The sequence below is a fragment of the Cryptomeria japonica genome, chromosome 4, assembly GCF_030272615.1.
Source record: "Cryptomeria japonica chromosome 4, Sugi_1.0, whole genome shotgun sequence".
NCBI lineage: Eukaryota > Viridiplantae > Streptophyta > Pinopsida > Cupressales > Cupressaceae > Cryptomeria > Cryptomeria japonica.
The window spans coordinates 538508120-538535658 of record NC_081408.1 but is presented as its reverse complement, the minus strand read 5'-3'; the positions used below and the strand labels follow the sequence as shown (position 1 = coordinate 538535658).

Genomic DNA, 27539 nt, shown 5'->3' with positions numbered 1-27539 from the left:
GGCACCATAGTGTAAATCCACGACCCTCATCCTGCTGTAAATATGGGTTAGAGACAATCATTAAATGATGATCATGCCATTAGAGAGTATGCTCTACACGCTTTCTTCTGGCATATAGAAAGCCTTCGTTAAGCTAACTGCTAAAATAATAAGTGATCTATTAAACTGACCCTAAAGTGGTGGATGGCAAGACAACCTTTACCTGCAGCCAATTGATGCTTGTTTAGATGACATGATACAAAAATCAAAGCTAAATATAATCATATGCAAAAAGATAATTGCACTTTCATCATTTTCGCTACACATATTGTGCCCTCCAATACAAAAGGATAAATAAAGAACGAACACAGGAGGCTTTAAAAAACTAAAATATCAGTGAATGTTGTAAATTGATGGCAGTGGGCTTCTGTATCAAGATATGAATCCCAGTGTCCCATTTTTGCCAGCATAATAATAAATAAATAAATAATTACTTAAACTATTATTTTGTCTTAAGTTATTTTAAGGAAATTAATATTTAATTAATTATTATAAAGTGAATTGTGGAGTTAAAAATTAAAATACAAATAAAGTCACTTTATAATTTAAATGTTAAATTTAACATTTATTATTGTTAGTTTCCAATAAACGGTTGCCCAAAATATTACAAAAGGTGGTGGAAGGAAAGCTATTGACCTCCCATGGGAAAAAATTATTTACAGGAGTATTCGGGAGAGCTTTGGCTTTCGGGAGCTCAAGGATGAAAACCCTGAGTCTGGTGGATTGGACAACAACCCAATCTCCATAAATGGATCGATTCACTGCAGGATTCACACTTGGGCTTCAACGGTGAAATTCGTAAAGTCTTCTTCAAAGACAAATTTCAGGAAATGGAATACTTGCAGAGGCTATCATACAGGGATGTTTATTTTATTCTCAGAGTAAAGTTTATTTAAATGGCAATATTCAGAAGAAAACAAATATTTATTGCTGGTGAATAAATAATATATTGACACAATCAAACAATAGTGCCATTGTTTAGTACATGAAGAATGCCACATTTGCGAAAAAATGACTCGTTAATAGGAGTTTGCATGAGAAAGTTATAGGTTGTTGTTGTTGTTGTTTCTGGTTTAGATTGTGTGCAATTTTTTGCATCAATGTTTCAGATCACACTCTATGATACAGCATCAGGATGATAGAAAGCTCATGGAGAAGAAAGCTCATGCATCAATGCTTAGATTGTTTCTCAGAATGATAGAAAGCTGATAGAAACATCATCAACATATAGGTGTTTGAACTTGTAAAAATGAGAATGAAACAACTAAATCTCTAAGAAACTGTGATTTTTGGGAAAACCAAGCATTATAAGTAGAAAGCAATTACATTATTACAAAAAATCAGAAAACTAGTCTATTTCAAAAGAAATTGCTCAAAACTAAACACCTTCATATGAACAAATCATTAGTCTCCAAAGATGACCTTCAAAATTGAAAATATAGATGGAGAGGAGGAATTTCTAAAAGCAATAGGCTCACGGCCCATGGGTAGTGAACGAGTATGACAACTAAAGGAAACATAGACAAAGCTATCTATGATGAGGTTACTAAGCTGTTTGGGAAGCAAACATAGAACAATTGCAGCCAATCGCAAGACAACATTGAAGAGTGATGAGTAAATGATGCCAGAACAGTGTTGGGGCAGCTAGTTGAGGTGCTCGTTGGGTAGTAGATCCTAGTGGCACAGCTAGCAGTAAGGCAGCTATTAGATCGTGAAGGGAATGCAATAGAACTTAGCATTGTATGCACTGTAAAGTTGAAAGGGTCATTAGAATATAACAACCCACCCTAGTCTTTTTTTTCTATTTTGCACTAAAAAGATGTATATGTAATGTCTTCAACACTTTCTGATCACCTAGAATTACAAATAGATATTGTGATAAGCCAACCTGATCAACACCTCTTTTACAGATTGTGTAGAATGACACACGGGAGACAAAGCTAGCCTTATCAACACCTCTTCGGCAGACTGCATGAATGCAATGCAAGCCACTAGCAGAATGTCTAAGCTTGACTTACACCAAAATGGTTGAAAATGCCAGCATGTTCAATGCCAAACAGGCTAAATGATGTGCTATAATGGTTGGTACTAAACTATCCAAACTTACATTATGAAATACATACAAAATATGACCCTCTGACAGAATTACCATCCAAGGTCTACAATTTATACATGAAATGCATTACAATTTAACAAATTAACAAGTATATTGTTGAAACAAGTTGATTGAATGTTCTGAATGTAATATTAGACTTCTGTAACAACACAAATCATCCTGAAAGATGTATAATAAGCATAGAACGTTAGTCCCACAATAGACAAACACAACCAAGGTACACCTCTTATAACCGGTGTGATGTAGGTCTGATACACTCAAAAACTGTTGTCACACTGTCAAATCAGGTCCAATACAAACCAAAACATGCTGCAAACACCACTATATGCTGATACAACACCCCGAAATGAAGGGAGCACACCCAAAACTTAAACAACTGATAAGGAACTCCAAACTTCCACTAAACACACCCAAAACACTGAAATATATTTTATATCAGAATGGGAAACATTTTTAGACATGTACAGGTTTGAAATAGAGTACCTTATTGCAAGTACAATAGGTACAACCTCATAAAATCTGACCCAATCCTTCAAATTTCAATCCTCAAGTTCATAATATAAATTTCTAAGGTCGAGGCACCTCCAAACTCAAACAAAGCACAAGCAGAAAGGCAGCAACCAGCATGAGTTCCCATGCCCAGCAAGTACAGGTACGATTTGGCATGGAAGGTACGACCCCAAAAGACATCAAACTCCATCTCCCAACAGTGTAAGGAAGGGTAATTTGTATGGCCTGCAATGAAGGGATTTTGTCACAATAGTTCATGAAATATAGGCACAACTGATGGAACGGCCCCCAAAGACATCAAACTCTACCTCCCAATAGCATAAAGTTTAAACAAGGGTAAATTTGTACGGTCAGAAATGAAGGGTTTTTTTTTCCACAATAGTTCATAAAATCTAGGCACAAGTGATGGTACAGCCTGCAGGAAGAAGTACAACCAGCTTATGGAAAGGTGCAGTCAGCCTCAATACCTCCAAACACTTCACAATCTTGCCAAAACCAACTGAAAGTTCAAACAAGCAACACCAAAAATCTTAGCATGTCAAATAACGTCAAAAAATCCATCTTAGAAACAAATGGAAAATCTTCACTTTGTAGCACAATTGTGACTTCAGGCTAAAAACACCAAACCCCACTAGGAGGGCTTTCATCCCCAAAATTGGTGTTTCTAAAGGGTTTTTGTCCTCAAGAAATATGAGAATTCAAGTCTCACTTAGAGGAGATAGAAAATATGAAAATGCTAACCCTTTTCTATTAACAACTCGCTCCTTTTATAACTTTTCTGGTGATTATAATATATATATATTTTTGCTCCATATTCACTTTAATATTTTAAAAATGCAAAATGGTCAATTTTTTCACCCCTGAGCCTAATGCCTCCTTTTTTGCACAACTTAAAGTCACTTCTTAAAATGATCAATATAAGTGGTCAATATAAAAATATCAAAAATAACTTTTGACAACTTAATTTTTTGAATTATTTTCCTTTTTTAATGTCAATTACCTTACGGGAAACTATGGCAAATAAGCCAATGGCCTAATAATGCCTATGGTACCCTATACACTATTTCTCTTTCCAATATATGCTATGCACTTCAAATGTTTGCATTTCTTTTTTTTAATTGTTATTTTGGACCTTCCAAATGCAATGAGACAATCCATTTCTTCCTCAAAGGCTTCCTACAATAGGCAATCTAAGATAACTCAAAATTGCAAGACTATAAACCCTAGGTAAAAGAAGCTAAAACTATATTTTAGATAAATAAAATGGCACCATGATTACCTTGCTCTAATACTAGACTAGATTTAATGAACAAATTAACTTGCAAAAATAAATTTACCCTAAGAGAAAAAACAACAACGATGACAAGTTCAAATACACAAAAACAAGAATCAAAACATTTCAACATTTGTATTCATTGTTGTAATGAAAGGACATGTACTATGATATATAGACTCTAGGATGAACAAATCAAGGTGACAAGTGTCCTAGAGGCATTGGTTTACCTGTACTCATCTAGGGGATTGACTCAACATAAAGGAGCAATAGTGTCAAGTGAACTCTATTTCATGAAGGTGCGGTGACACCTAACTACCATCACTCAAGGAGTGAACAAGGTAAAGGTGGGGCAAAAATCTCATAAATCAGGGAGACTGCATGATGTCCTCATTATTTCCTAAGTTAAATCAAGTAGATGACATGACGTGCTCATTATTTCCTAAATGACTTAAGTAAACTTAACATGAGGTGCAATTAAATAATCACACCAACTTTATGACTAGCTTAACCATCTAGTTGGTGTGCAACCATTTATGTCTTAATTTTCATTTAAATAAAAGCATAGATCATGCTTTTTCCAAAAAAAAATCATGGTTAGAACTTGCATTAAGTGCACAAGTTTACTATAGCCTCCTTTTCATGTTTTGGCATGTTTCACTAATGATTAAGAAATCAATTTTGTGCACCTATACGTCTCTTTTTTAGTCTTTTCAAGTTGCACATTCACATAAAGCTTTGTCATATTTTGACTATCTTTGGTGGAATTATTAAGTGGTCACCCAAAAGGCGTGCCTCATTTCCTTGAAGAATTTTGATTTTTCCCTGAGAGAAGATCACTAGGAGAAGATCTTCATGGCAAGCCAAAATGAGGAACTTTGGGAGGAGTTTGCCAATGGTTAGGCCATACCAAAAATGCACTTGAACTTTTGGGAGGAGATTCTCCTTGAACACTCTTTCAGTGCTTGGTGGTAGTTAGTTGAACCATCAATGATGCAAACTATGCCCACTTAGGCCATATTTCCCTTTTTCGAAAAGATTTAGGCAAAGATTGCAACCATTATTGCATTTTGTTTTCATAGATTTCATACCTTATCCATTCCCATACTTTTCTTTTTAATGTCATAGTCATCATCGATCAAAAACTTCATCAATTTTCATCTCAAATAGTGCAACTTTGAACATTTTGCAAGAGTTAGCTAGAGAACAAGACAAAGATACACCAACCTTACAACTTGGCAAGGAAAAACTTGAGTTACCGAGTTCGGCCCCCTAGACCCCTGGTATTGGTCCAGTCCGGTACGGGTTTAGGGTTCGGGTCCGGTTTGCCTGTGGTTCAGACAGGGTTCGTGATTCACAGGCCTGGTTCAAACCAGAGCGAACCCAAGAGGACCCAGGTTGAACCTAGGGATCTGACAACCCAAAAATGGATTTTTTTTTTTGCAATTTTTTTTTTTTTCTGATTTCCACCACATAAAAAATTAAAATATGACCCTAAAAGTGAGTTTTAAAACATTAACTTGGCTCATTTCACACAAGCAACATGCCTACAAGCAAGGGGTGGGATATGTAGACAAAACATACTGATTTGGATGATTTCACTTCTCAGCTTGTTGCATTTGATGACTCAGATAGGGAGCAAACTTAAAGTGCAAGTGCAAGTGTAAGTGGCATTGGCATTGGCATTGATTCATCTAATGTCAATGTCAATGATGAGGAGGAGAATGAGGATGACGAATTAGAGAATCCATTTGATGATCAAACTTTAAATTGTTGAAAGTTGAAACAATGATACTTGAATATTTTATCATTTTGATTTTTAACTTGATGTATATGATGTTGTTATGGTATGATCATGATGCTATGATTACAAGTTTATATTGGTTTTGTTGTTTATATGATGCTATGTGACATGCTAATCTTAATTCATGCTTATAGGCTACATATATATAAAACATGTTTTTGTACTAACGAACCCAAACGAACCCAAACCCCTTTTCAAAATTTTGCAGTACCGGCGTACCAGTTCTTTAAACCCAAACCGGCAACCTAGGGAAAAACTATAAGAGATTTGACTTGACAAAAACAATGATTAACTGATAACAAATATAAACATAAAGTAGTATGAACATCAAGTTTTGCATGGGTACCAACAACTTGCAAATTGTGTTGCAAATTTTGGCCCCAATTAAGAGGGCATTTAACATCATGGAATAGAAGGCATTGGATTGAAGCTGACAATAACTATCACTCATACCCGAGTGATCATACTATAAGAAAATTTCATAAGGGATGGTTGCTTGACCTGACCCCTATCTTTAGGTGGATGCATAGGACAAGTTTCCATTACCATATTATTTAGAACAAGTTTCCATTATGCACTAGAAAGAATTGCAAATGAAGCAAATAGATTGAGTGAAGGGTGCACAATATAAGCTTTAAATCCTTAACAAATATTTATATTTCAATTTGTTAAGTTTGAGTCCAAGTCCAAGTCAAGAATCAACCAAAAAATTTCAAGCCAAATTTGAGTCTTGTAAATGCAAGATCAACCAAATTCCAAGGCTTTTCCTCTTTATGGCCTTTTTCCAAGACGTATGCCCTTTTGAAGATAATGGTTCCTTCATGGAAATAGAATCATCATTAGTACAAGGCATCCCCTCCACAGAATCAAGTTACACAAAGATTGGATATCAAATGTTAGTTTAAAATGCTTATATTTTAATTAGAAGCAACAAATTACTAAGTTACAGGTTTGAGTACAGATATGGGCATTAGAACTCAGTACAATGATACAAAGGAAAAAAATCCCTTGTGCACTGTAAGAGGCCACCCCTGCTGCTAATAATTTTTTTGCACTTTTCCTTTTCACTTTCCAAAGGTTTAGTAATCGGGCATAATGAAACAGTTGCCCCATGTGCAATTCTTATGATTTTTAGAATTGAGTATGCATAGTTTGCAGATTCCTTACTGAAATGTCATTGTTTGTCAAAATGTTTACATTCATTTGTTCTGAAAAAATTTCCGTGTTTGCAGCTTCAGAGAGGTTGTTTATGTTGGAATGTTATGATTGTAATGTAAAAATGTCTGACTTTGATTGAGGCTTATTGCATAACTTATTGATACAAACAACAGCACTTGCATTTAATAAACTTGGAACTCAATATTAAATCTGACCTTTAATAACAAAGTCAGCCTTTTCACATAACAGCTCTCAGAAAATACATAGAGCATCTAGCAAACTGCTCACATGTTAACTTCCAGCAATGTTAAGAAGATATAATAGACATGGCAGCAGATAGATTTCATGCTCACAATCCAGTGTAAGATTTGGCTAAAAATCCATGAACAGAAAAGAAGGATATGCCAGAGATAATGTAGATAGCGGCCAAGAAGGGGACTTCTACTTAGTCAACTCCTTAATACTTCTCCATGGACTGCAGAATTGAATACTGGCAGCCAACAAACATTGACACACCTTAACACTTTCCTACATAGTCCCATGCCATAGTGAAACACAACTCGACCACCAAATAACCCCCCCAAGTGGTAACAAATATACTACTATGGCAAGTAATGATGCCCACATCCTCAATAAGACAAATTGATCAGCAGCTAACAATGATATCAAGCGAGCAATTAAAGTTCCCAGCAAAAGAATGATGTGTTATTTAACCCATGTCCTCACCTCAGCAATGATTTCCTTAATTTGTCTTATTCCTCCTTTCATATGCGCCAATGTTTTTGATTAAGGATCAAACGGGTTTTGAGGGGACTCGAAACACCTTACAACAAGTTTTAAAGGGACCCGGAACCCTCGGATTTTTTCACAGATCTGGAACCCTCAGAAGAACGCTGCAATAAGATACAACAAAGCCATTCGGCAACCCAACCACAACCTAGCAATGAAGATTAAACTAAAGAGCTAGTTGTGAAAGAAAAAGTCCGAAGCTAGCCTCCAAAGAGATCAAACAGACATGAGCATAGGGAACAACTCAACCTTAACCATGGGTTTTATCAAGGCTCCCATAACCTTATCCTTGAGAATGAGCAATACTGAAAATAGCTTGCCTTTCATGATCTCCACCTCAATAGGATATAAGGGAAAGAAGTCAGCAAAAAGGCCATCATTAGCTCCCTTACAGCCAAAAGACAAGGCTCCATCAGCCTCCCAACAACACTTCCAGGCATAACTAGTAGCATCCAACTCCACCTCAATAGGAAAAAGGTCATCTCTAACAACATCCATCTCCCCCTCAATAGAAGATAGGACCACCACCTCTATAGGAAAAACAAGAGTAACCCAAAGATGCAGTAAATGAAGCACAAATGTCAAAGCCAAGGAAACAACGAGGGAGACAACAAAACCCCCAGCAAAGAGAGACCCAGGAGACAAGAGAGATAAACAAGGAAAGCCAAACCCCATCATCATAGAAATCACAAACCAAAGAGATTCCAAAGGAACCTATAACAAAAAAACCTCTCACAAAAGATCAAGATAAACAGAGGAGCACAAGGAGAGAAGAGAGACAGAGGAACCAACATAGTTTCTTCGCAAGGGAGAGAAGAAGCTGAGACATCAAAAGAATCCCTCAAAGAATCAAACCTGAAGATCTCCAAGTCAGGGCAAAAACAACTTCCACGCAGCCCCACGGAAAGAGGAACCGCAAAGCAATCAGGCCTCACAAGATGAGGAAAGGATCCCAAAAAGAATCCAAAAATCGAACAAGCACCACTAGGACCGTGAAATCAAAAGGTGAGGAAACCCCAAGAGCTGCCCACAAAGGAGAAACAAAGCCTAGCCTGAGCAGAATAGGGGGGAGCCTCCCAAAGAAAAACCAACGGGCCCAAAAGATTCGAAACCTCAGACTAGCCTACCTAGCAAAACCTCCTTGTGCAGCAAGGGCGGAATCCACCGACACCCACAAAGGCACAAAGAACAAGACCAAACTATGGCTGAAACTTCCAGAGGAGCATGAGGGAACTAGAGAAAGGCCTAAGCAATAAAACCCAAAACCCCTCACAAACACCCAAAGATCCAAAACGGGGAACCAGGCACATAGAGGTAGAAGCATGAGATCCACGAGGAGGAGAACAAGGACCTTCCAGACAAAAACTATATCCCCAACATCGTCGCCTTCCACCCTAACTAGAGCCAAGCCCAACCAACAAAATAGAGCCGCCACCACGAGCCACCAAAAATCCCCATAGACCAGGGAAGGGAAGCCATGCATTCTCCAACCATCGGCCTCACCATCCTTGTCCCCATCTCTAGTCTCCTCAACTTCCTCCACCAAAACCTAGCTCCAATCCTCCTCCCACTCCGATGCTCCATTTGAGTTCTTTGTAAATAGGAATATAGGATATGTTAGAATCATGCACCAATGTTAATGTTCCAAGACTTTGCAAAATAAATTTTAATCCTCCTTTAAGCTTCATCATTGACCTCTCAAGAGAGCAAAGAAATATGGTCTCATACTTTTCAAGAGTGAAAACTTTCCAGAAAACCATCTTACTTCCAATTCAAATTGCCTTGCAAACATATGAAGTAGTATTGGAAAAGTCTAGCAAATTAACTATTGCTTAAACACAACAGACCCTTAAAACCAATGAAATAATTAATCTTCAACACAAAATTCAATACTTGCAAATCTTCTTCCCACAAATCAAATTTGATCATACCTGCAAAATCTATACAAAATTTGCACAAGCTGAGTCTTTAATTGAATCTCACTGCATTGATGAGGGAGGGTCTCTCACCACCATAGTGCAATCTTCTTCGAGAGGGTTTCCATCCTCCATAAGGCTAAGACAAACAATCCTCAAAATCCCAAAGGTTTCATGAGACAAATAACATAATTCGCATAATCCAAAATGAGTCTTTGAATAGCCTTTTACACTCTTTCCACCAAAACTTTGGGAAAACATAGTTTAAAATTCACCTTTTAATTAAAACTCCATTTAAGCTCCGAAATAGCCTTTTTATTAAAATAATGATAATTTGACATGCAAGGTCCTTGTTTTATGCATCTAGGATTTAAACTTTTCATCCCAGTTCCAACAAGTTGTAACACTAAGGTGCATTTCAAATAATTTAAATAATATTAAGCAACCTTAGTAATATGTTTAAAATTAAGCCCTCAATGCACCAATTTCGCAGAAACTACTGGAAAGCATCGAAATCAAAATCTAATTGAACTGGAGTGATCTCAATGAATAATAATGAGAAATGAAGCCAACCAGGTGACTTACTATAAGTAGACACTCTCCAATATTCTTGGAGAACACACCAGAAGTCAAAAATCACCCTAAAAAGTGGCATAGCCCTCCAAACCATTTGATCGGGTAACACAAATAACTCCTCTAATAACATTGACACACACCCAAAAGGTCAGTGCCAACTGCAATGCAAGAGGACCTGCAAATTGGGACATTGCAGGTATGTGTGTGTGTGAGAGAGAGAGAGAGAGTCTCTGTGTGTTCAAAATTATAAATTACAAGAGCAATGATACTCATAATTGCCAATAAATAGAATAATTAAATACCTCATATTCATAATTTGCAAAATCTCATTCACTAGTGGCTAATTGTGTCTCATCTTTTTCACTTTTGGTTTCCCATAAAACTCAAGTCTCGTTTTAATCATGTTTTATTTTTCGAATTTACTTTTAGTTTTCGTTTTAATAAGGGGATTGGTAAATCTGTATTGCAAGTTCTTTCAAATCTACAAGAGAGGAAGCATTGAGATAAACCTATTATTACATCCTTTGCAACATCAAGATACTCTCAAGATAGTGGTATTAAAGGAAAATATAGGGAATAATGTAAATAGCCAAAGGGCCAAAACATTAAAGGTGAATGCATTGAAGTTGATAGGCAGTTCAATGTCTTGTTCACCATTTCACTTTTTTGTGGGTTGATTTAGAAAAGTAATTGAGCTTAGGCCTCTAAAAATATGACCTCCATTGGCATTTACTCCCATTATAATCAACCAACACTACAAAAATCCATTTTGATGGCAGTGTGTAGTTTATAACAATCTGTTGCTGGCCTATGTGCAAGACTATATATATTACAAGCTACTTTAGTCCAATCTGCCCATGGTTACTCAAGTGCATTTTAATCTCTCCTCAAGAATGAATTTCAGTAATTGATTCTTTTTTAAAAGATTGCACAAAATACAATCCCAAATGACAGTGGTATCAAAGGCATAGGAGTATGAAAATAAAGAGAAGCCAAAGAGCTACCAAGGGGAAAGATAGTACAATCAAGAATCTACCCCATTAATTCATATGCATAAAGGATAATGATATAACTCTAGCAGTTATAAACCAGAACGCTCCTACTTGCAACTTGATTATGCAGCAAAACCCTTACCTGAAGGAACACAATGGACCACTGAGAGGGGGGTGAATCAATGGTAATCAATAAAAACTTTTGCCTTCTAAAGATCTAAGCAACATTAATCACAAAACAATGAGCAAAGATATTTAACAGATCAACACACACACACATGGGGCATACCCATAACACAAGATTATATGAGGAAAACCCAATGTGGGAAAAACCTTGGTGAGAATAGCTGCTGGAGTCTACTGCTCCAATCCAGCCTCACAATGAAATCAAAAGTTACAACTTTTATGGGCACCAACCCCAAGGAGCATCAACCCCTGAAGTTTAGGGCACCAACCCAAGGAGCACCAACCCCTACAGTTTATGAGCTTCTACTCAAAGGAGCACCTACCCCTACTCTGAGCACCCACTCAGAGATTACAGTGAATGTAATTACAAATACATGTTATATACCTTGTTGCAAATGAGGTTTTGTAACACCTTACTGATCTGCTCTCTTTCTGATCTCTTCTTCTTTGTTCTTTGCTCTCTATCTGTCTCTACACTTAATCAACTCTTTGCTCTCTGTCTTTTGCTCGGATCACTTCTTCTCTTTTGCCTTTCTGCCTTGGCTCTACACACTCTAGCTTCTACTGCTCTCTCACTTGGTGTCTGTTGCTTTCTCTCTTTTCTTCTCTCTGCGTTTTCACTCTGTTTTGCTCTCTGCACTTTCACTCTGCAACCACTCAGCATCACTCTCTATTCTCTCTCGAGCTTCTTTTCTTCTCCACAGCAGCACACACTTGTCCAACTTCCATCAACACTCAGTATGTCGACATGTCTATGTTTTTGTATTCAGCTGTTACCTCCAGGAGGTCAGTTGGATCATAACTCATCACATGCAGGACAACTGTTGTTCTTCCTCGTTGTCATGCCAAATAGTCTGTACAATTTCCTATGCACCATGTAGATCGTTCATTCAGTCGGTCCATTTGGCAATCCGAGTCCCTAAACACACAAATAGCTAGCTTGTGTTCATGATCAACTTTGAATCTGAGTCGTTGATCTAGGACTTGATCATCATTGTCATCGTGGCGGTTCCACACGCCACATCATCCCTGTGTCCTACTCTGCCTACGCTGCCACTTGTCCACACACCTCTCCCATCTCAGCTGCCTCAACTACTCCTGTCGAATCGCATCAAATGCCTCTCCATTCGGTCAGCTCTGTAAAGGCAAGATTTCCTTCCAAGAATAGATTCAAAATCTTATCTCCTTGACCTCTGAGAGATTGTGTTTGCTTACCGATCAGATTCTTTGATTCTCTGTACACCACTCAGACAGATAGTCATCATCCATAAATGCATTCTCCCTGCCTTCTGACTGTTCTCTGTATTCAAATTTGATCTCCCTTATTTGAATTGAACACTTGCATTGAATGACTCTATATTGAGTTGCCAATGATCTCCACTATATCATATTGGATTACCTGTACTGAACACGTCTCCTTTGTTCACACACTATTCGCTGTACCTGGTTTGCTATTTTTAGCAAGCTCAATCTATCCACAAATCGGATCCAACCACTGTTGATCATCTTGAGCCCATCAATAGACTGCAACAGGTTGCCATTAATGTGTCTTTTGTCCTCTTTGAGAAGTTCGACAACTACCACATTGAAATCCACTGTCACCAACTTCAACATATCAGATTTCATTCTTCGACCTCTGGAAGCCAAATATCTTCATTATCATTGTCCAAGTTGCTCTGTCAATCCTAATCAGCATCCTTGTGCACCTCTGAGTCTATCGGCTTGAAGACATGGCTGCAAAGTCGATCACAAGCTTCAATTTTGTTGGCAAATTATCCTTTCATCTTTTTGACAGGTGACCTTTGTTTTGCTCCGTACATGTGGACTATCGGGCTGCTCAGATCCTTTGAACTTCATATTGTGGCTGATCTTCGTGTTATATGCCTCGGAGTCTATCAACAGGCATTCATGTCATAAAAAATCTTCTTAATCGTCATCCAGGTCATCTGGTCAAACTTGGTTGACCGCCACATGGATCTCTGAATCTCAAGGACCACTATATTCTTGCCCCGCAAGACCATCTGCATGTCCAAGTTACTCGTGCGGGATAAGCCTTCATTATCTTTGTGTGGTGTACCTTTGCTTTTGGTAGCCCACACAACATTTTGTGTGCCTCTTAGCTCACACGGGATAAGACTTCTCCCTTTTGTCCTTTGCTTGTCCCTGTCCCGTGGTACACTTCTTAACCTTGTTTCACTTCATGGGATAGCTTTTCTTCATGCTAGCAAAGCATTCTTCCTTGTCCTGCGTTGCTTGTGTTTCATTGCTCCTTTGATGCGGGATAAGCTATCTTCCCTTGACAAGCTTCTTCTTATCCTGCAGCCCTTTCCTTGTCCCCACGGAGACGCGCGGGATAAGGAAACCTTTCCTCTTCCTTTATACTCTTATTTCGTGATACCTTTCTTGTTGTTGTGAATCCTCGCAGGATAAGGGTTTCCTTAATGTCCTTCGCTTTACTTTGTTATCCTGCGTCACCTATGTGTAGCTTCTTAACCTACGTGGGATAAGCCGAGCAGCATAACCTACATGTTATTGACATCTCTGTCACACTTTAGCGACTAGCCCGCTGAGCTTTTGTCTTAGGTGTTTCTTGTTGCGGGATAGCGAGGGTCACATAACATGCGCGTTATTGACATCCTATGCCGCGAGACCAATATGACCAACTAGTCGTGTTATTGACAACCCTGATCACATAACCATCGTGTTATTGGCACTTCATGTCATAGTACACAACAACCCTTTGGTCATAGTGATAGCGATAACTTGTGTATTATTGACAACTCAGTCACGTGTTATTGACATCTGGAGTTACACCTTTCCCGATTCAAACCAGTTTGCTTGATGCCTTCACCACTGCATTGGCCTTTGTCTTCTTCATCCAATCACTAGTCCTCTTAGAACATTTCAGGCTTGCCTTTTGTATCCCCTTGTGCGTATAACATGGCGTGTTATATCATGTTGCAATAGTACTTATGCCCTTGGTCCTCTATCCACCTTTATCAACCTCCATGTATACTGATTTAACTTGCACAACTTCGCTACCTAGAGACAACACTATATCAGCTACTTTGATCTTCCTCTGGGATGTTCATCATTGCTGCATCATTCAACTTGCCATCCTGATGTCTCTTCATGCCTTTGCATCTCTCTACCTCTCCATTCAGTGGGTGTTCTACATGTCTCTGCATTCCAATGAGTGTGGAGCTATCACTTGCACATTCTTCTTCAAGTTGCTCATGGCATTTATGGCACTTATCATCTCTACATATTTGTCCATTGCAGCATCTCCATTGTTGACATCAATCAACTTTACATGCCTACTACATCATGCAGTGAATGTCCTATATGTATCTCTGCAACTTCATCAACTCAGCCCTGCACACACACATGTTGACATCAATGACAATTCAATGCCAACAATCTCCCCCATTGGCATTGATGTCAACACCAATCTTCAATCTCCCCCTTTGACAACAATGGCAAAGGGTTTGGCTACCATATGACTTCTGATACCAACATGAATACTTCTCATCACTCTCTCCCTTTGAATCATTTGATTGTGTGCACCGCTGCTACTTTTCACTCTTCCCTTTTTGGCTTAGACCATCTTTATCAGCAGATTCTCTATAGTCATCCTCTTGATCTTTAAGCAAATTGAAGCACATGTTCTCCTTTTGATATACAACTGTGAAGGGATCTTCTAATTTTTGGTCATGACACATCTGCAATACCTACTACCATTATATTGACCTCATTTACTTAGCTGGAAACACATGTCACTTCTCCTGTGACAATTACATTGTACATGTGGTCAATAACATGGTGCTAACTTCAACAACACCACAATTTCTCCTCCTTTTGCAACAGCGGCACCTGCTATCAATGTGCTAGCCCTTTCTAAGCAATAGTCTCCCCCTATTATTTTCACATCCGCTGCACATGCAATCTTTTTGTTATACACTTGAGCAATGGTCTTTCTCCTGAGACAAATAACCTCTACGCTCCATCTCCTTTGGAACACACACATGTTCAAGGGTGAACAAAAATGTACTTTATAAGCTCCCCCCGAGACAATGCACCTGTATGATTGTATGCACCTCTACTGCATGTATGCTAGATGAACCATTATTACAATATAAACTTTGCAACTTCTTCTTATCTAATTTCTTCCATCTTCATCCTTGCTGACTTGTCTTACAACCATTTTGTTGTGTAGACCATCTGTTGACTCTTGCAGCAGTAATCAACCTCATATGTAAATGTGCAATTACAACAAAATAACTGTATGCCAACAATGTCAAAGCATAATATGCTACCAAGGCATAAAATTCTCCAATATACAACTAGAACAGATTTAAAATCATCTTAATCTAACTCAATCATCAACTATAAATCTGCCATCTCATCATCTTCCTCCATAGCTGCAGCATCCTGTCCTTACACTTGTTCTTTTCAATATTTGGGGATAAAGGATGTGATCATTATGTATCTCCCCCTAAGATCCTGCTTCACCTTAAGCTTGAGGAGATGTCACTTGTGCATGAAATGCAGAGTGTCTTCTCATAAATACATTCTTGCCGTTTGTTGACGTGTATTTTGTACACCATCATACACAGAATAAAATACCAATAGGCATCTTATCCTCTCTTGACAAAATAGTCTCTAACTGCTGAAGATTCGCATAAAGGATCAGTTAGGAAGACTCCAAGGTTCTTTTGGTAGGGTCTCTACGTGTGGATAAGCTCTTCGTGGTGTGATGTGATTTGCTGGGATCACAAGGGGACTTACATCTGATGTTTGAACTTCCGATCTGCTTTGCTGGACACAGGCTCTGACTAACTTAGAATTGAAAAATGGAAAAAAGGATAAGGGCGAAGAGAAGATCTAATCCTAATACTAAGAATGTAGGAGTAATGATTTAATTTTTGATGAAACTCTAACTAGATCTTGTTTTGACATCAATGGAACATCTACACAAGACTAGTGCGATCTTCTAAGGGAAGCTTTATGATGTTCAAATCATCACCGCAGGCATAGATACCATCCAAGTTGATGCATATCAATGAAGAGGCAACAAATTGAAATTGAGCTTAAGCTGAACGATTCCAGTTGACTACACAAGGCAAGTCTGCAATCAACAAACTGCTAGTAGTATGGATATACGAATTCCACCATCAATCAATCACATTTCCTCCATTCATCTAATCATCTACCATCTAAGATTGAAGACTCAACAAGAAACCATGCAAATTGCAAGAAACGACACACTTCACCATTACTTCAATGAAAATGGAGTTTGTTTACAATCAATGGCAACAATTTCTTGCCTTGTCCTCCTATTCTACTCTAATTGCTTCCAACTATTCTCTAACTATTCTAACTATTTACATACTATCTCCAACAATTGCTAATTAGCCTTTACAAATGAAATGCCTGGGCTTATATAGTGCCCACAATACAATTTGATGGCTTAGATCAATTCGAGATCAATGGCCAAGATTCAACAATGAAAACCCTAATTAGGGTTTGTTACAACCATTACATAACATTTAATGCTTGACCAATGATAAAATTGTATTGCTTGGACACATGTCCTCTCTAGAAAAATCGACCAATGGATAGCCGGGGTAGGTACATCGGAGTTTGTGCCACCTTCCATGAGTTAAGTACATTGAATCTGGACATGCTGAGGTGGACCTCACTGACTGGAGGAGTGATGACTGGGATGCCACCTCATCTGACACTTGTAGCTTGCTAGATATTCAATTTGATGTCGTTGAGAGGCTATCTTTAATTAACTCTTGTCCTAACTCCTTCTGTCCTTGATGTGCAGGATGATGATGTACCTCGCCTTGGAACGCTGGATTGAAAGATGTTGCCCATGTCCTTACTTGATCGTCCTGGTGAAGACCGTCCTTGATCCGGCTTGATTTTCCTTGATGAGATCTCCATTTGATGCCTACATAACATTTCAAAATTAGTAACATGATTTTGCAATACATAACATAAATTAGAGAGCAAATTTTAGGAAACTTAATGATAAGTCCTTTATTAATCATTTCCTAAAAACGACTATTGAGCTATGAATTCAAAATTTCAAAATTTAAGGCTATGACGATCAAAATTCAAAATCAATAAAACAAATATCGCCATACCTCAGTTGAGAGCTAACTCTAGAATGCAAAACAAGGAATTTGCCTAGGCAAAATCAAAATTAGATGGCTCCAACGTGATCTCCCTCCAAATAAACAATCCCTTTATCAATTCATCACCCTTGAGGATATCTTTGACGTGGTCTTTGGCAAGTTCGCCCAACTTGAGACTAAGCTCGCACTCCTTTGATGATGTCTGCGCCCTCCTCTTGAATGACAATTTCGCACCTCCTTGTCTTCTCCAAATCGCATGCTAATGAAGGATGTTAAATGATGATTTGAAATGAATAAACCACCTTCCCTTTATAGGCGCTTGCCTTCATATTGATCTTAGGCCGACTTTGGTAAATAAGACAAATTTAAAATAAACTTAAAAGGCCGACCCTTGTAAAATGAAACAAATTTTAAATCAAGCGCCCCATTTGATTTTTTATTAATTAATAATTAATTATTAAATGCCTTTATTATTTAAATTAATAAATTTCGATTTTTATAAAGGCAAAAATAATTAATAAATATCAAGCGCAAATTTTAAATGCCATTTTTAATTAAATTTGCAATCCATCGATTTTAGCATTTAAAATAAATTTAAAGAAATGTGTTTGAGCGCCAAATTTTTGAAAATGAAATAATACGTACCTCATCGCCCTGGTCCCTGAATGAGGGACAGGAGCGATCCATCAATTTGGTCTTGATCCTTGCATTTTCGACGTCCAAAATCTTGATCCTTACGTTCAAATCGGCATTTTAGCTGGGTCCTTCAAGTTTGATTGACTTGTTTGTGCGAAGGAATGTCTTTAAGATGTGATATCGCCCTGGTCCCTTGGAGAGGGACAGGAGCGATCCATGTGTTCTAGCTAGAATTTGCCACCTTTCAACCTTTGTTCCTCGTTCATTATCTTTCAAATGGCGTCCTCGATCTTGCCCACCCTTGCATTGTCTTGATTTTGAAGGAGCATGAGTGTTTTAATAGAAATCGCTTTGGTCCTTGTCTAAAGGACAGGAGCGATATAGGCTCCTTCGCTCAATTGATAACATTTTGACGTCAAAAACCTTTGTATATCATCTTCAAAAGACATCTTAGACCTTGTATGACCCCGCAAAACCTTGACTTAACGTGATTTTTGAGGGATTTGGCTAATATAATAAACATCGCTCTGGTCCCTTGGAGAGGGACAGGAGCGAACTTCAAGTCTTTGGGTTCATGCTTGCGTTCTCCAACTTACAATTGTCCTCATCGTGTAAAACGTAGTCTTTTTGATCCCCTTGGTCGCTTGACACTTGCTTAACTTTTGAAATCTATGCCTTTATGGAAATATCGCTCTGGTCCCTTCCTGAGGGACAGGAGCGAATTAGATGTCTTGGTGCAAATCCTTCATCTTTGGCAATTTTTGATGCTTTGCGCTTGATGGAGATGTCTTAAAATGTCTTTGCCACCTTGTACTTCGCCTTGAAGTGTCTTGAATTTGGAGGAAAAGGCAACATAACTAAGATATCGCCCTAGTCCCTTGGAGAGGGACAGGAGCGAATTTGTACTTGTAGTCTCCATCACACTTCGCCAGCTTCCAAATTTATCTTCAATGGTCTCGTAATGTTCCATTCCATTCATCCATGCCTTGGGTTTGATTGTAATTTAGCAAGAAATTTGTCTTAGACAAAAATCGCTCTGGTCCCTTCCTGAGGGACAGGAGCGAACTTAAGCATTTTGGTCCTTTGTTGGCATTTGGTAATCTTCAATTTATCTTCAATGAGTTCATTTCACCTCCTTCCTTGCCTTCAAACATAAAACTTGCTTGATCTTTGCCCAGATCGTACCTTATGAAGAATTTCGCTCTGGTCCTTCAGTGAGGGACAGGAGCGAATTTGACCCTCTAGGTAAAAACTTCATCATTTCATTGTTTTTGATCAAGTCTGGATGTTCTATCATGCTCATTTCGTCCTTCACCATGCCTTTGATATCTCGATTCGTCCAAACAAGGTCAGGAATGGCTCAACTAAGCATTTTCGCTCTGGACCCTTGGTGAGGGACACGAGCGATTCGCCTTGGTCCCTTGGAGAGGGACAGGAGCGCTTTTCGCTCTGGACCCTTGGAGAAGGACACGAGCGAAATTTGACTTTTCGCACTCTCTATAAGTATAAGTGACATTTCCCTCTATGTTTCTTCTTTCTTATACTTTAAGTTATATTCCATATATACTTTCAGGATGTTTGAGAGTGGTTTCAGACCTCCAGGAGTTATATTGCAAAATCTAGTTTTTGGAGGTTTTTCAGTTTCCAGACTTAGTCAAATTTCAGGATCAGGACATTCCAGATTTAGCCAAATTTCAGGATCAGGACATTCCAGACTTAGCCAAATTTCAGGATCAGGACCTTACTCAAGCCGGACTTACTTATCCATGTGATCCCCTAGGCGACGTTCAAAATGCAAAGGCTAGCTAACAAAACCCTAAAAAACCTAAAGAACAAACCCTAAAAAGCAAAAAAAACATGGGTCCCCATTTGCAATGGGGCGATGTGTGAAAACGTCACAACACCGTTCTCACCTCCTTGGTTGCACTTTCTCCTCCATACATCCCTCTAACTCTTATTTGCAACTTTTGGAGCAGCATTCATCATCTTCCTATGCCTAACCACCCTTGATCTACAGTATTTTGTTGTGTGGCCAAACTTGTTGCAGCTGTAGCACACTATGTTCTTTCTAAACAAAGGATTGGAAGGCCTTCTATCAATCTGATTCGTTCTTCTTCTCCAAACCATGCCATTTTGGCTAGCTGATGGAACAAAAGAATTTCTTGACCTTCTTGGAGCACTTCTGATTTTGTTGCATGCAAATCTTTGTTTCTCATACATTCTATCACCTCTTCCATGCTGACCATAGTTGCTATACCTTGCACTTTTATTGAAGGAGGAAGTATAGGGGCTGCCATATGACTGAAAACTTTTCTTTCTACATGCATGACTCCTATGACCAATATTATTGCAATTATAACATAAAATATTTACATTTCTAGAAGCAGCAAACGGACTCTTTCTATCATAGATGGGAGCAAATCTATGCATGTGTCTACAACTTGACATATTGTGTCCATATTCATTACATTTTTGGCAAACTACAATTTTATTTCTAGAATCAGCAACTTGACCTATCCTAGACCCTTTCCTACATTTACTTGCCCTATGGCCATAACTTTTACATGAGAAACAATAACCAGAGAAGGATGGCTTATAACTTACAAATTTATTTTGCCAAACATGTGGAGATCTTGCAGGCTTGTTTGCTCCATTCCTTCTTCCTTTGTTGCTGATCTTGGGATGCTCATTTGCAGCAAACATATGTCTTGATTTTCTCCTATTCTCGGTCTTGTGTGCAGCAGCATTGTTTGATCTTCTTCTTCTAGACTTTCTTGTGATCTCATCTCTGATGGAACCATCATCCTTCAACTTGCTTTTTCCTTTTGGATCTACCTTATTCTTCTTTGTTGCAGTAGTCTGAGTCTTCAAACTTTCAGCAGTAGTGGTCAAGTCAATCTTCTTCCTTGGAGCATTTCTGACTGTGAAAGTTTGCCTACTATCATTATCATTTGAAGAGACAAAATTTATCTCACATTTTGATGATTCTCCAATGGTAGAACATTTTCCAACCTCACATCCTAATCTGATGGTATCTTTTGAGTGCTTTTGTTTACTCAACATTTCATCCAGTGCTTTGGTGCCAACATCATACTTCTTCCTCAGTTTGAGCTCATCTTGACACTTCTCAAGCTCTATTGTGAGCTTTTCTATTTCCTCTTTAGCTTCTTACACTCCTTTCCCTTTGTCTCCACTTCCAACTCTAACTCCTCACATCTTTTCTTGGCATCAAAAACTGATTTTATTTCCTCAAACATGCCTTTGGCTTCTTCTAGTTGAGTTGTCAATATGCTGATATTCTTATTTGACTCTTCAAGACATTTTCTCAACTGATCACATTCTTCTTGGATTGTCTTCTTATAATTCTTAAATTCTTTTCTAACATTTTTCAATTCTTCAAGGGCACTTACCAACTCACCCTCAAGATCCACTTCAACATCAACTTCTTCTTCTTCTCCATCACTGCCAAAAGGATCTTATCTGCAGGATTGTGATGCACTATCACATCAAGATGTTCTCTCCTCATCTTGTGTCCCTTGTGCCATGAATAGATGTGATTCATTTTTATATTCATTGCAGCAACTAAGAGGTCTGCTTTTATCATTTGTACAATTATCTTCTACATAAATCTTCTTGCTTCCACAATCTGATTCAGTGGTGCAAGGTTCATCTCCATAGAGTTTCTTCAGTCTGTCCCATATGCTTTTTGCAGACTTGCATCTATCCACCTTTGAAGACACATCATCAGATAATCCACTGAGGATAGTCTTCATTGCTTCAGCATTGCACTCATATCTTCTTTTTGCTTCAAGATCAGGAGGAGGACAACTAGGATCAAAGTAACCATTTACAACTGACATCCAAACATCATAACCTAAGGCAGACAAATAGACTTCCATTCTACAAGACCAAATGTAATATTTTGAGCCATCAAACATAGGTGCAGGAATTGACTCAAACTTAACCATTGTGCTCACACACCAGAATCTACCCAAGCTAGAGAAAGCTTTTCAACTAGGGAACCTAGGGCTCTGATACCAATTGAAGGAACACAATGGACCACTAAGAGGGGGGTGAATCAATGGTAATCAATAAAAACTTTTGCCTTCTAAAGATCTAAGCAATATTAATCACAAAGCCATGAGCAGAGATATTTAACATATCAACACACACACGCACATGAGGCATACCCATAACACAAGATTATACGAGCAAAAACCAATGTGGGAAAAAACTCGGTGAGAATAGCTACCAGAGTCTACTATTCCAATCCAGCCTCACAATGAAATCATTGGTTACAACTTTTATGGGCACCAACCCAAGAAGCACCAAACCCTACAATTATTGAGCTTCTACTCAAAGGAGCACCTAACCCTTCTTTGAGCACCCACTCAGAGATTACAATGAATGTAATTACAAATACATGTTATATACCTTGTTGCAAATGAGGTTTTGCAACACCTTATTGATCTGATCTCTTCTTCTATGTGCTTTTCTCTCTATCTGTCTCTGCTCTTTTCTCTTTGTCTTCTGCTCAGATCACTTCTTGTCCTTTGCCTTCCTGCCTTTCTGCCTTGGCTCTACACACTCTGGCTTTTGTTGCTCTCTCACTTGGTCTCTGTTGCTTTCTCTCTTTTTTGCTCTCTGCGTTTTCACTCTGTTTTGCTCTCTACACTTTCACTCTACAACCACTCAGCACCACTCTCTGTTCTCTCCTGAGCTTCTTTTCTTCTCCACAGCAGCACACACTTGTCCAACTTCCATCAACACTCACTATGCCGACAAGTCTATGTTTTTGTATTCAGCCTTTACCTCCAGGAGGCTGATTGGATCATAACTCATCACATATAGGACAACTGTTGTTCTTCCTCGTTGTCATGCCACATAGTCTGTACAATTTCCTATGCACGATGCAGATCGTTCATTCAGCCGGTCCATTTGGCAATCTGAGTCCCCAGACACACAAATAGCTAACTTGTGTTCATGATCAACTTTGAATATGAGTCGTTGATACAAGAGGACTTGATCAACATTGTCATCACGACGGTTCCATGCGCCACATCATCCCTCTGTTCTACTCTGCCTACTCTGTCACTTGTCCACACAACTCTCCCATCTCAACTGCCTCAACTACTCATGTCGAATCGCATCAGATGCCTCTCCATTCGGTCAGCTCTGTATCTGCAAGATTTCCCTCCAAGAATAGATTCAAAATCTAATCTCCTCGACCTCTGAGAGATTGTGTTTGCTTACTGATCAGATTCTCTGTACACCACTCAGACAGATAGTCGCCATCCATAAATGCATTCTCCTTGTCTTTTGATTGTTCTCTGTATTTAGATTTGATCTAACTTTTTTGGATTCAACACCTGCATTGAATGACTCTGTATTGAGTTGCTGATGATCTCCACCGTATCATATTGGATTACCTGTACTGAACACTTCCCTTTGTTCACACACTGTTCGTTGTACCTGGGTTGCTATTTTTAGCAAGCTCAATCTGTCCCACAAGTCGGATCCAACCACTGTTGATCATCTTGAACCCATCAAAAAACTGCAACAGGTTCGTCATTAATGCATCTTTCGTCCTCTTTGAGAAGTTTGACAACTACCACATTGAAATCCATCGTCACCAACTTCAGCATATCAGATTTCATTCTTCAACCTCTGGAAGCCACATATCTTCATTATCATCGTCCAAGTCGCTCGGTCAATCCTAATCAGCATCCTTGTGGACATCCGAGTCTATCAACTTGCAGACATGGCTGCAAAGTCGATCACAAGCTTCAATTTTGTCGGCAAATTATCCTTTCATCTTTTCGACAGGTGACCTCTGATTCGCTCGGACATGCCACGTTGTCGGGTCAAACTTGGTCAACGTCCATGTGGACTATCGGGCTTCTCAGATCTTTTGAACTTCATATTGTGGCAGATCTTCATGTTATATGCCTTAGAGTCTATCGGCAAGCATTCGTGGCATCAGAAATCTTCTTAATCGTCATCCAGGTGATCTGGTCAAACTTGGTTGACCGCCACATGGATCTCTACATCTCGAGGGCCACTATCTTCGTGCCCCGCAAGGCCATCTGCATGTCCAAGTTACCTGTGTCGGATAAGCCTATGCAGGATAAGCCTTCATTATCTTTGTGTGGTGTGCCTTTGCTTTTGTTAGCCCGCGCAACATTTTGTGTGCCTCTTAACTCATGCAGGATAAGAATTCTCCCTTTTGTCCTTTGCTTGTCCTTCTCTCGTGGTACACTCCTTAACCCTGTTTCACTTCGTGGGATAACCTTTCTTCATGCTAGCAAAGCATTCTTCTTTAACCTATGTTGCTTGTGTTTCATTGCTCCTTTGATGCAGGATAAGCTTTGTCTTCCCTTGACAAGCTTCTTATTCCGTGGCCCTTTCCTTATCCCCACGAAGACGTGCGGGATAAGGAAACCTTTCCTCTTCCTTTATACTCTAATCCCGCGACACCTTTCTTGTTGTTGTAAACCCTCGCGGGATAAGGGTTTCCTTAATGTCCTTCGCTTTACTTTGTTATCCCATGTCACCTGTGTGTAACTTCTTAACCTACACGAGATAAGCCAAGCAACATAACCTATGTTATTGACATCTCCGTCACACTTTAGCAACTAGCCCACTGAGGTTTTGCCTTAGGTGTTTCTTGTTGCAGGATAGCAGGGATCACATAACCTGTGCGTTATTGACATCCTATGCCGCGAGACCAGTACGACCAACCAATCTTGTTATTGACAACCCCGGTCACTTAACCATCGTGTTATTGACACTTCCTGTCATAGTACACAGCAGCCCTTTGGTCATAGCGATAACGATAACCTGCGTATTATTGACAACTCAGTCGCGTGTTATTGACATCTGCAGTTACACCTTTCCTGATTCAAACCGGTTTGCTTGATGCCTTCACTACTGCATTGCCCTTTGTCTTCTTCATCCAAATACTAGTCCTCTTAGAACATTTCAGGCCTGCCTTCTGTATCTACTTGTGCGTATAAGATGGCGTGTTATATGATGCTGCAGTAGTACTTATGCCCTTGGTCCTCTATCCACCTTTATCAACCTCCATGTCTACTGATTTACTAATTTAACCTGCACAACTTTGCTACCTAGATATAACACTATATCAGCAACTTTGATCTTCCTCTGGGATGTTCATCATTGCTGCATCACTGAACTTGCCATTGTGATGTGTCTTCATGCCTTTGCATCTCTCTGTCTCTCCATTCAGTGTGTGTCCTACATGTCTCTACATTCCAGTGAGTGTGGAGCTATCACTTGCACATTCTTCTTCAAGCTGCTCATGGCATTTATGGCGCTTATCATCTCTACATCTTTGTCCATTGCAGCATCTCCACTGTTGACATCAATCAACTCTACATGCCTACTACATCTTCGTCCAGTGAATGTCGTGTATGTATCTTTGCAACTTCATCAACTCAGCCCTGCACACACACATGTTGACATCAATGACAATTCAATGCCAACATTACCTTCCAACAAAGTTCAATCTAACAAGTAATATAGTCTACCCATACATCATGAATAGGAAAGGAAATCATCAATTCCTACCTATACTAGACACCTCATACTGTTGGCTATGTCCAGGCAATACCCAAGGATGAACCCACACCAAACCGATACTAGGACGGAACCCACAAGTGTACCAAGGTCAAAATAGAACTTGATAACACAAACAAAACATAGTGAAGCTTGCTGATCTAAAACCAAAGAATGTCTTAGTGAGACTTAGAACAAGATAGAGGAAGATAAATGATAAATATAAGAGCACATAACACAACATTTTCTTTGAAAAACTCTTTTAAGTAAGAAATCCAACAACAAAAGCAAACCTTAGTATATTACTGCAAAATAAAGCTTACAATACAATGAGAACCTTCACTAACGATGTAGCCCCTATGTCAACACTCCTATAGCATGTTGAAACTTAGTTTCAAACTCAAAATCTGCAAAGTCCTAAAAAGATCTCAATCCACTATCCCAAAACCTATATATAGAGAATTTTCCCATCGTATAAACCACTTGTAGTTTCAACAAAACCGTGGGATAAATTCCAATTCCCATCATGAGTAGTCAACAATCCTGAAATATAATGCAACACCGAACATGTAAAAGTCCACCTTTTAATTGTTCAATTTGGGTGGTCCACTTCAGACCCATTTAGAGATGCTCTGACATGTATAAATGAATGTAATTGTAACCTCTTGTTTGACAAGTCAATAAGTCAAACCTAGCACCAACTTGGAAGTGTAACGCCCCTTTAAAATGCTCTCAAACATCGCACAAAATAGGCAATCCAAGATGCTCTTTCAAATCTACTTTGTGACCCCCTTAAGCCCCCCTTACACACTCTTACATCCATCATAACCACTTGAATAAGTGTTTGAAATCTTCTGGCCACATGGAGTGCCCTATTTGAAGCAGGCCCAACATTACAACATATGCAACATTAAATAATTACAGTTTGTTCCTAGGGCTTTGCAAGACACCTGATCCTAATATAATGAATTACTATAATATGATTTAATTCTATTTTTGGAATTTCCCTCTCAATTCCACTTGTGCATCAGATCACTCTCCATTTGGAAACATGGAGAAGAATGTGTTTAAGTGTTGGGGAGTCACTTGGTAGAGTAGTACAGCAACATGTTAGTTTAGAGAGCTATTTAAATCCAAGCATAAAGGATCAATAGATTACTAAATTTAGCTGTTTAAATGGCTAGCATAAATCATATTTACAAAATGATAAAAAAAGTTGAAGGCAACTATTATCAATTCTTAAGGATTTGCCAAATGTTAGTTCAGTCCATAAATATTTTAATAACTGTGTTGTGCCCGAAGACATGATAGAAGAGAAGCCTTGAAATGATGAACAAAAATTGACCTGATAAGAGCCAAGAAATCTGGATAAGTCGAACTTTGCAGAGCTAAGAACAACACACTTCTCCATGAAAGCTGGGAAGTTCTTCAAAGCCATAAGGTATTCAACCAAAGATCTGTTTATTATGTACAAACAAAAAATAATGTAGCCTATCCCAATAGGTTAATATCGGACAGATGAAGCTGATTCCCAAGGAACCCAAACAGGATCAGATAGCTAGTCATTAAACAATTACTCTGCTTAATGTGGCAAACGAAAAGATTTTCAAAGACTCAAAGCAATAGGTCAACGGTAAAAAATATAGCTCAAGGAATGATTAGAAAGAAGCAGAGTTTCTTTCACAAGGAAAGATTAGTTCTTGGTAACCTATTCTGGTTGTGAAGGCTCTAGAATGAACTAAAGTTTCCACAACTAGAAAGTGATGATGATCAAGCTTGACTTTGAGAAAGCAAATTGCATATTCAAATGGCATTTATAT

The 27539-nt window shown here is 38.7% G+C and overlaps 1 protein-coding gene across 9 annotated transcripts in view; it reads right to left on the bottom strand.

Annotated features, from left to right (window-relative positions):
* Positions 1-27539, bottom strand: part of LOC131068013 (uncharacterized) — a 273939-nt gene that overhangs the window by 23473 nt on the left and 222927 nt on the right. The gene's annotated exons all lie outside the window — the stretch shown is intronic.